Source organism: Macaca fascicularis, chromosome 8 (assembly GCF_037993035.2).
Source record: "Macaca fascicularis isolate 582-1 chromosome 8, T2T-MFA8v1.1".
NCBI classification, from domain to species: Eukaryota; Metazoa; Chordata; class Mammalia; order Primates; family Cercopithecidae; genus Macaca; species Macaca fascicularis.
The window spans coordinates 150,563,418-150,577,897 of record NC_088382.1 but is presented as its reverse complement, the minus strand read 5'-3'; the positions used below and the strand labels follow the sequence as shown (position 1 = coordinate 150,577,897).

Sequence of the window (14,480 nt, the reverse complement as noted above, 5' to 3'; positions counted from 1 at the left end):
TGTGGAAATGGAATTGGTTCTTAGTGTTTTTGGCTGCTGGCTTGGTCTGGCTGCATTGGGCCTGCTGAGTCATTTGCTGTGCTTCCAATCTTTTATAGTTTGTTTCCTCCAAGTTTTTCTGTTTTCTTGTTTGGTTTCTGTCTTCGGTGTTAGAGGCTTTTCTTGTAGCTTCAAAAATTCTGTTACTTTTTCTTTCATTTCTCCCTGGCCCGTGGGTTTGCTTTTTAAATTTATCTTTTTAATATGTCTGTATTAGTTTGTTCTCATACTGCTAATAAAGACATACTTGGGACTGGGTAATTTTTAAAGGAAAGAGGTTTAATTGAATTCACAGTCCCACACGGCTGGGGAGGCCTTACAATCATGGCAGAAAGTGAAGGGGAAGCAAGACGTGTCTTACACACGGCAGCAGGCAAGAGAGAGTGTGTGCAGGGGAACTCCCCTTTATAAAACCCTCAGATCTTGTGAGACTTACTCGCTATCATGAGAAGAGCGTGGGAAAGACCTGCCCCCATGATTCAGTTACCTCCCACCAGGTCCCTCCCACAACACATGGGAATTATGGGAGCTACGATTCAAGATTTGAGTGGGGACACAGCCAAACTGTATCTATCTCTTGTATAATTTTAGTGGAAGTGAAATAGATATGTATATTTCTGTTTGCCATCTTCCTCTGAATTTGTTAGCTAACTTTATGTCAGATTAATTATGCCTGTTGATGTTTTAATGGTTCTTAGTTATTTCATGTATATTTCCTTCAACTAAAATATGGGTTTGAAGACAGGGCTTTTCCAAATTTGTTATTCTTCATTCAAGGTCCAGTACAGTATGTATGGTAAGCAGTGAAGAAGCTGACTGTAAGGTGGACAGTACAATAAAACCTTGAAAAAAACTAGTGAAATAATGGTGGTTTTATATGTATCTTATATATAAATATATTATTATGTATATATATATATCTCTTGTCTTTCAGGTTCTCTTTGCAATGGAAAGAGGAAAGAGAAATTAGAATTGTTTTTTAAATTGTCATTTGATTTCTTCAGAGTTATTGTGGCCTTCTGAACTGTGAGTATAATTCTCTTGCTATACTTGTGTCTTGAGATTTTTGGTTTTGTTTTTTCTTTCGCCTTAGTGTCTCTTTGTCGTACAATGGAAATAAACAAAAGGTAGTTGATTCTGCAGAGTGGGTTAGGGAAGAAATAGAAATCGTTTAGTGCCTATTATGTGTAGATACTTTATATATTTTTTTCTGAGGTAGTATAATAATGGTTAATAATAACGTGCTTAGAATAGTGTCTGGTACATTATAAACACTCTAAGTTACAATTACTAATTGAATCCTCACAATAACTTTATAAGTAAGGTTTACTGTTCTTCCCTATTTCACATTCGCATAAACCAAACTACAGAGAGGTTAGAGGTTACTAAGTTAGGGCCGGACACAGTGGCTCATGCTTATAATCCCGGCACTCTGGGAGGCTGAGGCAGGAGGATCGCTTGAGTTCAGGAGTTTGAGACCAAGTGGTTGGGTGCGGTGTTTCACGCCTGTAATTGCAGCACTTTGAGGGTCTGAGGCAGGTGGATCACTTGAGGTCAGGAGTTCAAGACCAGCCTGGCCAACATGGCGAAACCCCATCTCTGCTAAACATACAAAAATTAGCCAGACATGGTGTTGCACCAGCTGTTGTAATCGCAGCTACTTGGGAGACTGAGGCAGGAGAATTCCTTGAACCTCCATAGGAGGAGGTGGAGGTTACAGTGAGCCGAGATCGTGCCACTGCACTCCATCTAGAGCAAGACTGTCTCCAAAAAAAAAAAAAATTTGAGACCAGCCTGGATAACAACAAGACCTTGTCTCTCTGAAAAAGACATAAAAACAAAAAGCAAAAACCAAAAAAAAATCTGACAAAGGGGGTTGTTACAGAATCTCCCTTATGGGGTTATTAACGAAGATGCTGTGAGATATGCGTAAGGTGTTCACTCAAAATTGTTAGCAATGATTATTTGGTGCCATTTTTCTCATTTTAATGAGCAGAAAACCGAGCTCTAGAGAGATTATATTACTTGTAATTTGTCAGTTTGTAACTTGTAGATCTTGGTGCATGTTTCACAGTTTAGAAATCATACAATTGAGGGTAATCCTACTTTGTCTTGTTTCCAAAGATTGCTCTTTCTTCTAAGTCTGGTGGTAAATTGAGGACAGATATGTTCATAGAATATTTATAAATCTCTTTTGTAGACATTTTGTTTTATGTTGTTACAGTAAATATCTCATGAACTTGGACTTCATGGAGTCAGAATTCATGATAATTTATAGCTGTATTGAATTTGACTTTCGCAAGTGTTTTTGGAGTATGGACCTAGGATTATTTTTTAATTTCCACATGAGTGTCAGTGCACGTCTTTCTTTGTTCTCTTTTCTCTCCCAAATCTATTTCTAGGTATTAGCGAAGGGAAGTTATGTCATACAGTTTCCATTTCTTTGCAAGGCCTAGAAGTCTTGGTCCTGTGTCCCCCTGTCCTTCATGGGCTAAGGGAGAGGAGCCTACTCTGTCCCTTGTGCTGTGTCACATGTGATTATGTCACAGTGTGAGAAGGTCACAGCCCCTCTGTTTGTGTCCTCCTATTTCCCTCCCCCCTGTCCATATTGTACCTTTCTTCCTATAACAGTGCATTCTGTTTATTTGGGTGCGAGTCCGTGTGTGAAGGCAGTTTTTGTTATTTCATCTCTGCTTAACCGGCAGTTAACTTTCACTAAATGCTGAATTAGGACTGTTTAATGCTTGTCACAAAATAAGATCTCTTTTCTTAGTAGATCTGAGCAAAAGAAAGAATACCAAATGTAACTTCTCAGCAGCATTAGCTGTAAAAATATTTCCTCTTGGTATAGCACAAGACAGTTTCATAGCAGAAATACAAAACTTAATATTCTTAGTGTAATGTGCTGGAAAACGAAAGCCTAAAGAGAGCTGAGATGACAAACCAGTTCTTTGTGACCCAAGAGCCAGCTTATTGGCTCATTGGAACTTTAAGAAAAAAAGTGTTTTTAAAAAAAATTTTTCTTTACAGATAGAGTATTGCTCCATCACCCAAGCTGGAGTGCAGTGGTGTGAGCATAGCTCACTGTAGCTTCTGAACTCCTGGGCTTAAATGATTCGCCCATTTCAGTCTCCCAGGTAGCTGGGAATATAGGCACATATTCGAAAAATTTTTTGTAGAGATGAGTCTTCCTTTGTTTCCCAAGCTGTTCTCAAACTCCTGGCTTCAAGTGATTCTCCCACCTCAGCCTTCCAGAGTGCTGGGATTATAGGCATAAGCCACCGTTCCTGGCCTTATTGGAACTTTTTAGCTATAGGACAACATCTACCCATCCTCATTTGTCTTTTTAAAATCACTTGAAAATATGTAAACCCAGGAAAATAGCCAGTGTTCCTGTAATTCCCCCCTCCCCCACAAATTCTGGACAGATGGTCAGGCCATATGTGTAAGTCTGACTTCCAGTCCATTGAATTTCATGATGTAATGCTGAGATATAGGTCCCTTATTTCAGAGTTCCCCGTCATAAGTCCCTTGGGCCATTTGAGCTCCTGCAGTACAGGTCTGGTTCCGAAGCAGCTAGCTTTGGCAGAGTTGGTTCTTGGTCCTTGCCTTGATTTTAAGTGACACATTGGAAGACAGAAATTTGGGAAGGAGGTGTTTTAGAACCAGAATTCTAGGCAAGCAAAGGAAAGTCTGGGAGGAATTGAGTTGCTGGGATATATATGGAGATAATTTTCAGGGTTAATGTGGTATGGGAAGGTGGTGGACAGAAAGGAAGGCCTCCCTGAGCCCCTTCTGCAAAATCCCGTATTTGTGAATAAAAGCATCTTTTATAGCATGTGGGCAGATGAGCACAGCTGAGATAGATTGGGAGTGTTGACTCAAAAAAATACTTTTTTTATTATTTATATTATTAGGTACCTCCTAATATGTAGTGGTCCCTCCATATCTGTGGGGAATGGTTCCAGGATTCCCCCAAGATACCAAAATCTGTGGAGCCTGTCTCTTACATAAAATGGTGTAATATTTGCATATAACCTATGCATGTCCTCTCATATACAGTTGCCCCTGAACAGTGCGGGGTGAGGAGTGCCCATCTCCTTTGCAGTTGAAAATTTGTGTATAACTTTTGACTCCCCAAAACTTAACTACTAATAGTGTCACAGGATCCTTGGGGTGTCGCTTCACCAGCCAGAAATCACGTTGGCCGGTGGCACCTTCTGCCTGAGTACTGCCCATGCCCACTGGGCTTGTTCCGCCCACTCGGCTTGGCATGCTGTGCTTGGCTCACACTACAAGCCTGGATCCCACACCTGCCAAGGGCGAGCCAGGTGTGGAGTTGTGAGGGATGTGTGGGTGTGTGAGCATGTGGTCCAGCCACCTTGCACACCCGGCTGCTGTAGCAGGGTGGACAGCTCCAGGCACTGGCACAGGTGCTGGTTCTGTGCAAGGCTACAGCTGGACCAGATGTCCTGCATTAAGCTTCTGCTGTGGGAACCTGCATCTGGATGAGGGGAACAAGGTGGCACCAGAAGAGTGGAGATGTCAGGAACTGCAAAGCCCCAAAGAGGGTGTCATAGCCCTGGCTTGGGGGTTCTCTTCTGCTCGTTGCTCACAACATGGCAAGCAGGAGGCCATGTTTCAGTGCTGTTTGTGTTATAGCTCTTTCAGTTCCTCCGTTCGGCAGGTCCCGAGTTCTTATCCGGTGTCCAGGAAGAATGAGGTACACGGAAAACTGGAGGGTGAGCAAGGTGGAGAGGGGCTTTACTGAGCAGCAGAACAGCTCTCAGGAGACCCGAAGTGGCTAGCTCCTTTCCACAGGCAGGTCATCCCAATGAGTGTCCAGATCTCAGCAGAGAGGAGACTCGCAGTGGGTAGCTCCTTTCCACAGGCAGGTCATCCTGGTGAGTTGAAGGGACCCAAAGTGGGTAGTTCCTTCCTGCAGCTGGTAGTCCTAACATCTCTGTGAGTCTGGCTGAGTCTGGCTGAGTCTGGGGCTTTTAGGGGCTGAGAAGGGAGGAAGTGCTGTGGGCGGGCCCGTAAAAAGCTCTGGAAGTTCTTACTCCAGGCCACGGACTCCACCCAGAACTGGTGGCCTGGACCCTGGGCTTCAAGGCTTCAAGGCCCCCTGGCTTGAAGGTGGAATTTCACGGGGGACCTGCCCCTTTCTACCCAGAAGCCTTTCTGCCTTCTCCCACCATCAGCATGCCATCCATGGCACCTAGGCTGTTTGTAACGAGGTGTGCCTGCAGGCCTACACTGAGCCACTCTCAACTCCCTCTTGGCCTCCCTCCCATGCTTGTCGGTGCCCAAAGTCTGGAGTGGGCCAAGGCGGCAGGGGGCTGGTATGTCAGCACTGCCTCGAGTGTGCTCACACTTGGCCAGGTTGTGACAGACTCAGGCTCAGCCACAACTTTGCTCTGCCCTGGAGTGGGCTGGGGAGAGGCCAGGAGCCTGTGAGGGCAGGGGGGCTTCCTGGACCCCTAAGAACGCAGGGATGCCCAGGTCTGGAGCCGAGGCTAGGAGGCTGCAGCTGTACCTGGGAATGCGGGGCTCCCCTCTACCAACTCAGTAGGGGATTGGGATTCCCACCTGTTCCCAGCTCTTGCTGGCCCTACTGCAGCCTGTGTCTTGGCAGCAGCCCCTCCAGATTGGCTTCTGCTGCCATCAGTACGGTAGACTGGAAGCCTTATTGAGAATATAAACAGTCGATTAACACGTTTTGTATGTTATATGTATTACATACTGTATTTTTACAATAAACTAGAGAAAAAAATATTAAAATCATAAGGAAGATAAAATTACTTATTCATCAAACGGAAGTGGATTGTCATAAAGATCTTCATTCTCATTGTCTTCATGTTGAGTAGTAGGCTGAGGAGGAGGAGGAAGAAGAGGGATTGGTCTTGCTGTCTCGATGGCAGAGGTGGAAGGGGAGGCAGGAGAGGCAGGCACACTCAGTATAACTATTATTGAAAAAAATCCCTCTATACGTGGACCTGCACCATTCAAATCCATGTTGTTCAAGGGTCAACTGTACTTTAAATCATCTCTAGATGGCTTATAATGCGAAATACAGTGTAAATCCTTTGCAAATAGTTGTTATACTGTATTATTTGGGGGATAATGACAAGAAAAACGTCAGTACATGCTTAGTATAGATGTAACCATTGGTTTTGTTTTTCCTCAAATATTTTAGATCCATGGTTGGTTGAATCTGGATGTGGAACCCACTGACATGGATGGCTGACTGTATTGTATGTTAAACTTTATCATTTGTGACTTCTCTGTTTTGAATGACCTGTTGATTTTCTGATTTGGGATATAAAGGTTTAGCTTATTTATGTTATTCCCCATATCTCTTCCTGCATTACTTATTGTTAAACAGTTTATATGTGTATTTTTCTTTTAGAATTCTTCTATTGTAGTTTTAACAATGTCTGTCTTTTGCTTGGTTTATTGATTTATGTCAATATCTTGATTCCTTTGTAAGATAAAGATAGTATTGCCCTAAATATTGACTTTCCCCCCCAATTCCAGCATGTCTGCCTGTTCTGCCTCGTATTTTATGTTTTTGTTATTCCTTTTATTTTGGGATTTTTACGTTTGCATTTTATCTGCAACTCCAAGTGTTCTGGGTACTGCTCATGGGTTGAACTCTAAAACTAGTTTATTATTTTTAATGTGAAGTTTTCTTGAGCTTTCCCAGCTTAGCTTTCTTTCAAGGTCGGTTTTTCTCTTTGTTTTCTCTGGTACTTATTTCTTTTCATGACGGTGGTATTCCCTGTATGTCTGATGATCCTTTATTGTCTGTAAGTGTATAGGGAAGCAGGACTAGCCACTTTTCTGAGTTAGATTTAGCCCTTGATGGGAATTCAGAACTGAAGTACTTTGCTTCAGAATGCTTTTAGTCTGTGGGCCCCTAAATAACAAAATAAAGTAGAGTTTTACTGTAAGGATGTTAACACCTATACCAGAAACCTTTGCTTTATTTTCTAGAGAAATAGCCCCTTGGGATTTTTTAAAAATTAAAAAAAAAAATTTTTTTTTTTTGGTCTGAGGGTAAATGCTGAGTTAGCCTGGGCACAACTAGTCAGTTAAACCCTCTGTTTTCACCCCAGGCTATTAGCATCAGCCCTCACCAATACCTCATGGCCAGGCCCAAAGCCTCATCAAGATTCACTTGAGTTTTGTCTCTGTTTTACACATCACTGTGCATGTAGCTCCTCTTTAATAGCTAGATATTTGTTGAATTCTCATCTTTTGGTGGCTCTTCCCTTCCTCTTATTTACCTTTAAAAAAAAAAAAAAAAACTTGAATACTTCAGTTTCACTGAAGTCTTCACAGGAATAGAACTCATTACTCCACCACCTTGAACTTGAAACCACTGAGGATTTTAGGAGGTGGGGTGGCATGTTGATCTGTAAGGTGAGAGTTTTAAGAGGTAGAGTGATATGTTGGTTTGCTGTATGGCTAGTTTTAGAGTTAGATGAGCCCGAGTTCACACTTTGGTGCTGCCACTTTTAGCTGTGGAACTTTGGTCAAAACATTTTATTTTTCTTTTCCTCAGTTTCCTCATTTATTGAGACATTGTTTGTAGCAAGGTGATGTGGGGACAGTTGAGGTAGTTCTTTTATAATGCTTCTGTATTTCTCTAAAGTAGGATTTGAAGTCATCTCCTAAGAATGAGTAGAAAAAGCAGTGCTGGGGTTGATTTGATGATAGTGGAGGAGGTTTGAAATAGGGGTAGTGAAGAAGAGGAGAGAGCCAAGCAGGGATGGAGAAGGCTTGCCTAGGAGTGTTGTGGTTCAACTGAGATTGGTGACAGTTAAATTAGAATGTACCTATTTGTTTAGTTAATGGCGTTTTTGTCTGGTGCTAGCCCCTAGCAGTCCAGGTATATAGTCTGGTATAAGTTGTCCTTATATTTGTATTGAATCATGAAATGGATTTTTTTCCAGGCTTGTTTATTGGAAGGACAGTGGGAGTTGGTAATACTGGTAAAGGATTGGTTTAAACTATGACTTTACAATTCAGGAAATGTTTGTTGAGCTTCTACTAAGTGCTTGGCATGGTTCTAATTGCTTTAGATAGGTGTATCAGTAGACCAAACAGAGTCTGTATAGTGTAGGGAAGCAGATAATAAAAAAAAATAGGCAAATAAGTACATCATGCGATGTACTGGAAGGTGGGACATGGGATGAGAAAAAAGTAATGCCATAGTGTCAGTGAATTTGAGGTCTGAATAGGGTAGTCTTAATAAGCCTCATTGCAAAAGTGAGCTTTGAGCTAAATACAAAGGAGATGGGTGTATTCATGCAGGAAACCGCAGGCTCCTGTCCGGTCTTCCATCTGCTTCCCAGAAGCTATGGAAATAATCTGTTTTAGGTGTTGATTTTAGCATTTATATCCTTGTTTCCTAATAGTATTTGTGTGCTCCATTAATTTTAGGAAACATTATATGCTGAACTCCTATCATGGTAGGTAGGGATTTTCTCTCTCTTACGTGGTCTTTCCTCTCCCCCATCTTCCTCATGTAGTTCTAGAACAGTTTTTGTTTAGATCCATATTTTCGTTTTTAATTATTTTGACTTTTAAATATAACTCAGTATTGAGCCAATTAAAGTAGTGTGGTTACATTTCTTATTCAGCTTTGTTTTTCTTGTTTTCTTGGACTGAAAATTGCAGTTGTGCCTCTTGTTTGCTTAATATTCTTTTTTTTTTTTTTTTTTTTTTTGAGACGGAGTCTCACTCTGTCGCCCAGGCTGGGGTGCAGTGACCGGATCTCAGCTCACTGCAAACTCCGCCTCCCGGGTTTACGCCATTCTCCTGCGTCAGCCTCCCGAGTAGCTGGGACTACAGGCGCCCGTCACCTCGCCCGGCTAGTTTTTGTATTTTTTGGTAGAGACAGGGTTTCACCGTGTTATCCAGGATGGTCTCGATCTCCTGACCTCGTGATCCACCTGTCTCGGCCTCCCAAAGTGCTGGGATTACAGGCTTGAGCCACCGCGCCCGGCCAGTTTGCTTAATATTCTTAGGTCTGGCTAAGATTTCCCACTCTGACAGCTCTGTAAGTAAAGCCTCTCAATTCATTTCCATGCAGTCAAGTGTATTCATTTTGTCTTCACCCCTGAGACAAACCCCTCCTGGAGCTTTCCTTCTCCTTTTCCCTGCTTCAGTCTAGAGAGGTTGCTTTCTAGACCTGCTATAAATGGTACCAGGGTGGAGAAACCTGTGGTACTAGCAAAAATAAGGTGAGAACAGGTAAGACAGGTAAGTAGAAAATACTGATTGGAAAAATTGATGGGAAGGACAGAGGAGGAATGGAGATGATTTCTTCCTGGGGAAGCGTATTAAGGAGAAACTGTAGTTGAGGAAGGTCATTCTAGGTAGTAAAAATGGTGCCAAAAAAAAAAACACATGGAGATGGAAGTGATCTGTTATTTTTTGGTGACTTGAAAAGCCTGTTTTGTGTTACCTTGTTAGATTATGTGTTTATTAACTTATTGGCTTTGCCCTGAAGAGCTTTAAAAAAAGTTTAAATGGGAATTGTGACAATCAGGCCCTGAAGAGCTTTAAAAAAGTTTAAATGGGAATTGTGATAATCAGAATGTTAAACACCGATATATTTTTTGTTTCATTTTTTTGAGAAATAAAGATCTCATTTTGTCAACCAGGCTGTAGTACAGTGAATGGCATGTTCATAGCTTACTGTAAGCTTGAGCTCCTGGGTTCAGATGGTCCTCCTGCTTCAACCTCCCAAGGAGCTGAGACCACAGGCGTGAACGACTGCGCCTGGCTAATTTTTAAAATTTTTTGTGGAGGAAGGCGCTCACTATGCTGCCCAGGCTAATCTCAAACTCCTGGGCTCAAGCGATCCTCCTGCCTTGGCATCCCAGAGTGCTGGGATTATAGGCATGAGCCAGTGTCCGGCCTTGATGGTAAATTATTAATGTCCTAAAATCTGAACATAGGGTGTATCAGGAACACTTGAATTCAAGTGATAACCTTAAGCTGTTGATTTTATGTATTGATTTACAGAAAAATCTTTATACATTGGTTACAAAAACTTAATAATCTTGGCATCTAGCTATCCAAGCCAACTCATCAGTGCAGGAATGAATGCTGTAGTACCACTTCAGCTTTCAGGCAAGAACAAGGTGAATGACAACAGGAAATTTAAGAAGCTGCTCCGTGTTTGGCCAAACTGTAGAGAGGGCAAGCAGAGAAGTTGGAAAAATGTCATTGAGGCATGTAAACTCAACTTTCGTTTGTATGGCATAGCTATATAGAGAAAATTAAGCCATCAATAATGAGATACTGAAAAACCAAGAGATTAGTTCCTTTCTAAAAGAAGCATTGCTCAGTTTGAGATGCTGAGGCAAAATGCTAAGAGATAAGGTTCATAAGTGGTCTTCATGATTGCAAACTCTAGGGTACTTTTTGTGTAAATGCATGGGACTTCTCATGGATGATCAGGCCCTTATATTCAGTGGGTGCACTGTATACAGATATGACTTGCCGTCTGAAGCTTTGGCTTTTTACTCAGTTTTGTGAAGAGCACATCTTTCTCATCTTTATTTACATTTGTGATTCAGGAGTCGTGGCTGAAAGAAATAGTCCTAAATCATAATAGCTGTCATGTGTCAGTCATTGTGTTAATTCAAATCTTAATTCTTTACAGCAACTCAGTAAGGTTTTGGTTACTATTCTCATTTTACAGATGAGAAACTGGGCTTAGAAAAGTTAAGAAAACAGTCCAAGATTCCTTGTGGCAATATCAAGTTCTCCATTTCCTTACAGTAAAGCTTAGCCCTTAAGCTTAACCACAGTGCACAGTTGGGAGTCATACATTTAACAGAGAGAAGAATAGTGCCAGCTACTGAATTGCCAGTGACCCTTTCCCCTCTAGTATAGTACTTCCTTTTAAAATGTATCAGTCGTATTAAAATGCGGTATTTCTGCAAAGCCTTGCAAATGTCTTAATCATCTGTGTTGCTGGCTCATACTGAGGGAAGAGTGTAGTTTCATAAAATACTTGTAAAAACAGGGAAAATTTTGATTTCCTGATTCTGAATGTGGGCAGGCAACTTTGCTTAGGATCTTACCTTCAGAGAAAGGAAGAGACGGGGATGAGTGTTTTTTTCTTTCAATCCATCTTTGCATATCATAGTGTTGTGAGTTGGGGTGGCAAGTAGGCAGTTTAGATTTTTACCCAGTACTCATTAATTCCAAGTGGCTTAACAAAATATACAAACACTTTAGCATTTTTTCCTTGATAAACTGTCTGATTAAAAAGGATAGGTGTCTCAATAAAAATTTCAATGAAAGAGTGGCCAAAAGATTTGAACAGATGTTTCATCCATTTCATATGAATGAGAGTAAGCACACAAAAAGATGTTCCACATCAGTAGTCATTAGGAAATGTAAATTACAAACACATGAGATATCATTGCAACCCTATTAGAATGGCTGATGTTAAAAAACAAAAAGAAGATGACAGTGTCACATGACAAGAATGTGAGACAGTTAGTACTCTCCTGCTTTGCTGTTGGAAGTGCAAAATGTTACGATTGCTAAAGAAATTAGTTTGGCACTTTCTTATGAAGTTGAACATAGACTTGTCACCCAACCCAGCAGTCCTACTTCTAAATATTTACTCAATAGAAATGAAAACATTTTCTTACAATGACCTCTCTGTGAACGTTTATAACAGCTTTATTTGTAATCACTGGAGACAGCTCAAATATCCATCAGTTGATAAATGGATAAACAGATTTTGGCACACCTATACAGTGGAATCCTGTGCAGCAATAAAAAAGGAACTAACTGCTGACGCACCTAACAAAATGGGCAAATCTTCAAAGCAGTCTACTAAGTGAAAGCACAAAACTCCATATGACTGTGATTTCATTTATATAACATTTTGGTAAAGACAAATCTGTAAGAACAGAAATAAAATCAGTGGTTGCCTGGGGCCGAAGAGAGAATTGAGTACAAAAGAGCATGGGAGCACTTCTTGGGGTGATGGAAGTAGTCTGTATCTTCAGCATGATGGTGGTTACACAGACCCATTTGTATTAGGCTGTTCTTGCGTTGGTATAAAGAAATACCCAAGACTGGGTTATTTGTAAAGAAGAGAGGTTTAATCAGCTCACTGTTCTGCAGGCTGTACAGGAAACATGGCACCGGCTTCCAGGGAGGCATCAGAGAGCTTTTACTCAGGATGGAAGGTGAAGTGGGAGCAGATGCATCACATGGCGAGAGAGAACAAGAGAGAGAGTGGGAGGTGTCATACACTTTTAAACAACCAGATCTCACGTGAACTCACTTATCACCAAGGGAATGGCACTAAGCCATTCATGAGGAATACACCCCCATGATCCAAACACCTCCTACCAGGCCCCACTTCCAACACTGGGGACTACATTTCAACATGAGATTTGGCTGGGAAACAGATCCAGTCCTTATCACCATCCACCTAATGTTTTTACTGTGCAAGTTATGCCTCAAGAAATAAAACTTTAAAAAGAGAAGAAAAATTTGACTTACATGCAAACAGATATTATCCATCTACTCTTGCACACATATGTGCACACACACACATACACACACTCATTAAAGCTTGAATTTTCTTTTCAGTTGGATCAACATCTATTTGTCTGGATTAGGTATCACCAGAGTTTAAGTGAAGTAGATTTCAGTGTAGACACTGCTTTTGAAAACACAATCTTGGAGTCCTTGGTTCATTTATGTAATCTGATATTTTTGTGGCCTAAAGGCTTTATATTTGTCTTTGTATGAGACTGTATATTATAAAGGTCATATAATTAGCAGAAATAAAAGATGTTTAAAAGTTATTTTACTATTTGTTGCTCAAGTTCTTGTAACTCTGGAGAAAAATAGTTTTATCAGCTTTATAAATAAAAATGCCATTTCTTATATTGATGAAACTATGCAGTCTTCAGCTCCATCTTTTAGTTAATGAGCTATAATGATAGGATACATTTATGTTTTAAACTGCTAGAATTAAGAACGTACACAGTAAGCCTAGGTGCAGAGGTTCATGCCTGTACTCCCAACCCTTTGGGAGGCTGAGGTGGGAGAATTGCTTGAGCCCAGGAGTTCGAACAACATGGCAGCACCTCATCTCTACCAAAAATTTTAAAATTAGCCAGGTGTGGTGGCACATGCCTGTGGTACTCAGGAGGCTGAGGTGGGAGAATTGCTTGAGCCTGGGGGTGGTCAGGCTGCAGTGAGCTATGTTCACCCTACTGCACTCCAGCCTGGGCAACAGAGCAAGTCCTTCTCTCAATTAAAAAAAAAAAAAAAAAGAATATATGCAGTAAATAATAAAAGTTAGTTTCATTGATCTTAAGGCTTTGTTACAATTATAAATTAAGTTTCTTAAAAGTACTCATGAAGTTGGGGTGGTAGTTCATACCTGTAATCCCAGCACTTTGGGAGGCCAGGGCTCGTGGATCACTGGACCTCAAGAGTTCAAGACTAGCCTGGCTAACATGGCAAAACCCTGTCTTGCCAAAAAAAAAAAAAACCCAAAAGTTAGCTGGGCATGGTGGTGCATGCCTGTAGTCCCGGGTATTTGGGAGACTGAGGTGGGAGGATCACCTGAGCCTGAGGGGTCAAGGCTGCATTGAGCTGAGATCATGCCACTGCACCTCAGCCTAGGGGACAAAAGTGGGACACTGTCTTCCAAAAAAAAAAAAAAAAAAAGTTGCTCATTACTACTTTGTGGTACTTGTTGATGTCCTGTGGAGCGGCCAATTAGCTTTTTTTTCCCCAATAAACTCTTGATTAAAAAGCCACGACACTGAGTAGGAATGGAATCAAAGTAGAAAGTTGTGTGTTCTAATTTTCATTTAAAAATCAGTTTATTTTAAATGATGAGCTCATCATTTTATGATCTTCAGGATATGCTATAATATGTGGCACTAACAGAATCAGTGATAGAATGAGGTGCATTACAGTAGGACTTCCTTGAGTTGTTTTTTGTTTATTTAATGCATATGCTCTTCTGTGTCTTGAGGCGTGCCTTGCTGTCTGCAGAAGATGAGACCTGTTTATTACAGCCTCTGCAGAGTACTATTTATGTGTTGATCACACAGTATCTACTGGTAGCTTCTTTGACAATTGGTGTTTCGGAACAGGAGGGAGATTACTGATTGTTCTGCTTTTTGTATTTTACTGTCTCACTCCGTCCTTGTGTTTTTCTCTGGGAATGCCTTCATTAACTTAACCTTGGTTTTGAAGGCTTAAAAGTGTGCTGGTATGCTTTTTAGAATTGGTGACAGTTCCAGTTGGTGTAGCCCAGATGGCAGTCATTCATGGTTCACTTGTCATTGCATGAACTTAGGATAGCTGTTCATGTTATGTTCATTTCACTTGAATTTATGTGTGTGATTGTTGTATTATACATGTTG

General features: G+C 41.1%; 1 protein-coding gene across 50 annotated transcripts in view; it reads left to right on the top strand.

Moving 5' to 3' along the window:
* PTK2 (protein tyrosine kinase 2) overlaps positions 1 to 14,480 on the top strand; it is a 356,961-nt gene that overhangs the window by 40,678 nt on the left and 301,803 nt on the right. For 36 of the 50 annotated variants that reach the window (XM_073999554.1, XM_073999553.1, XM_073999548.1 and 33 more), the window contains one exon: positions 974 to 1,065. The gene's annotated coding sequence lies outside the window, so the exon portion shown is untranslated. Of the gene's footprint in view, positions 1 to 973; positions 1,066 to 6,238; positions 6,297 to 14,480 lie in introns of all 50 variants that reach the window. The other 14 variants (XM_065518654.2, XM_073999550.1, XM_065518652.2 and 11 more) reach the window with 1 other exon arrangement.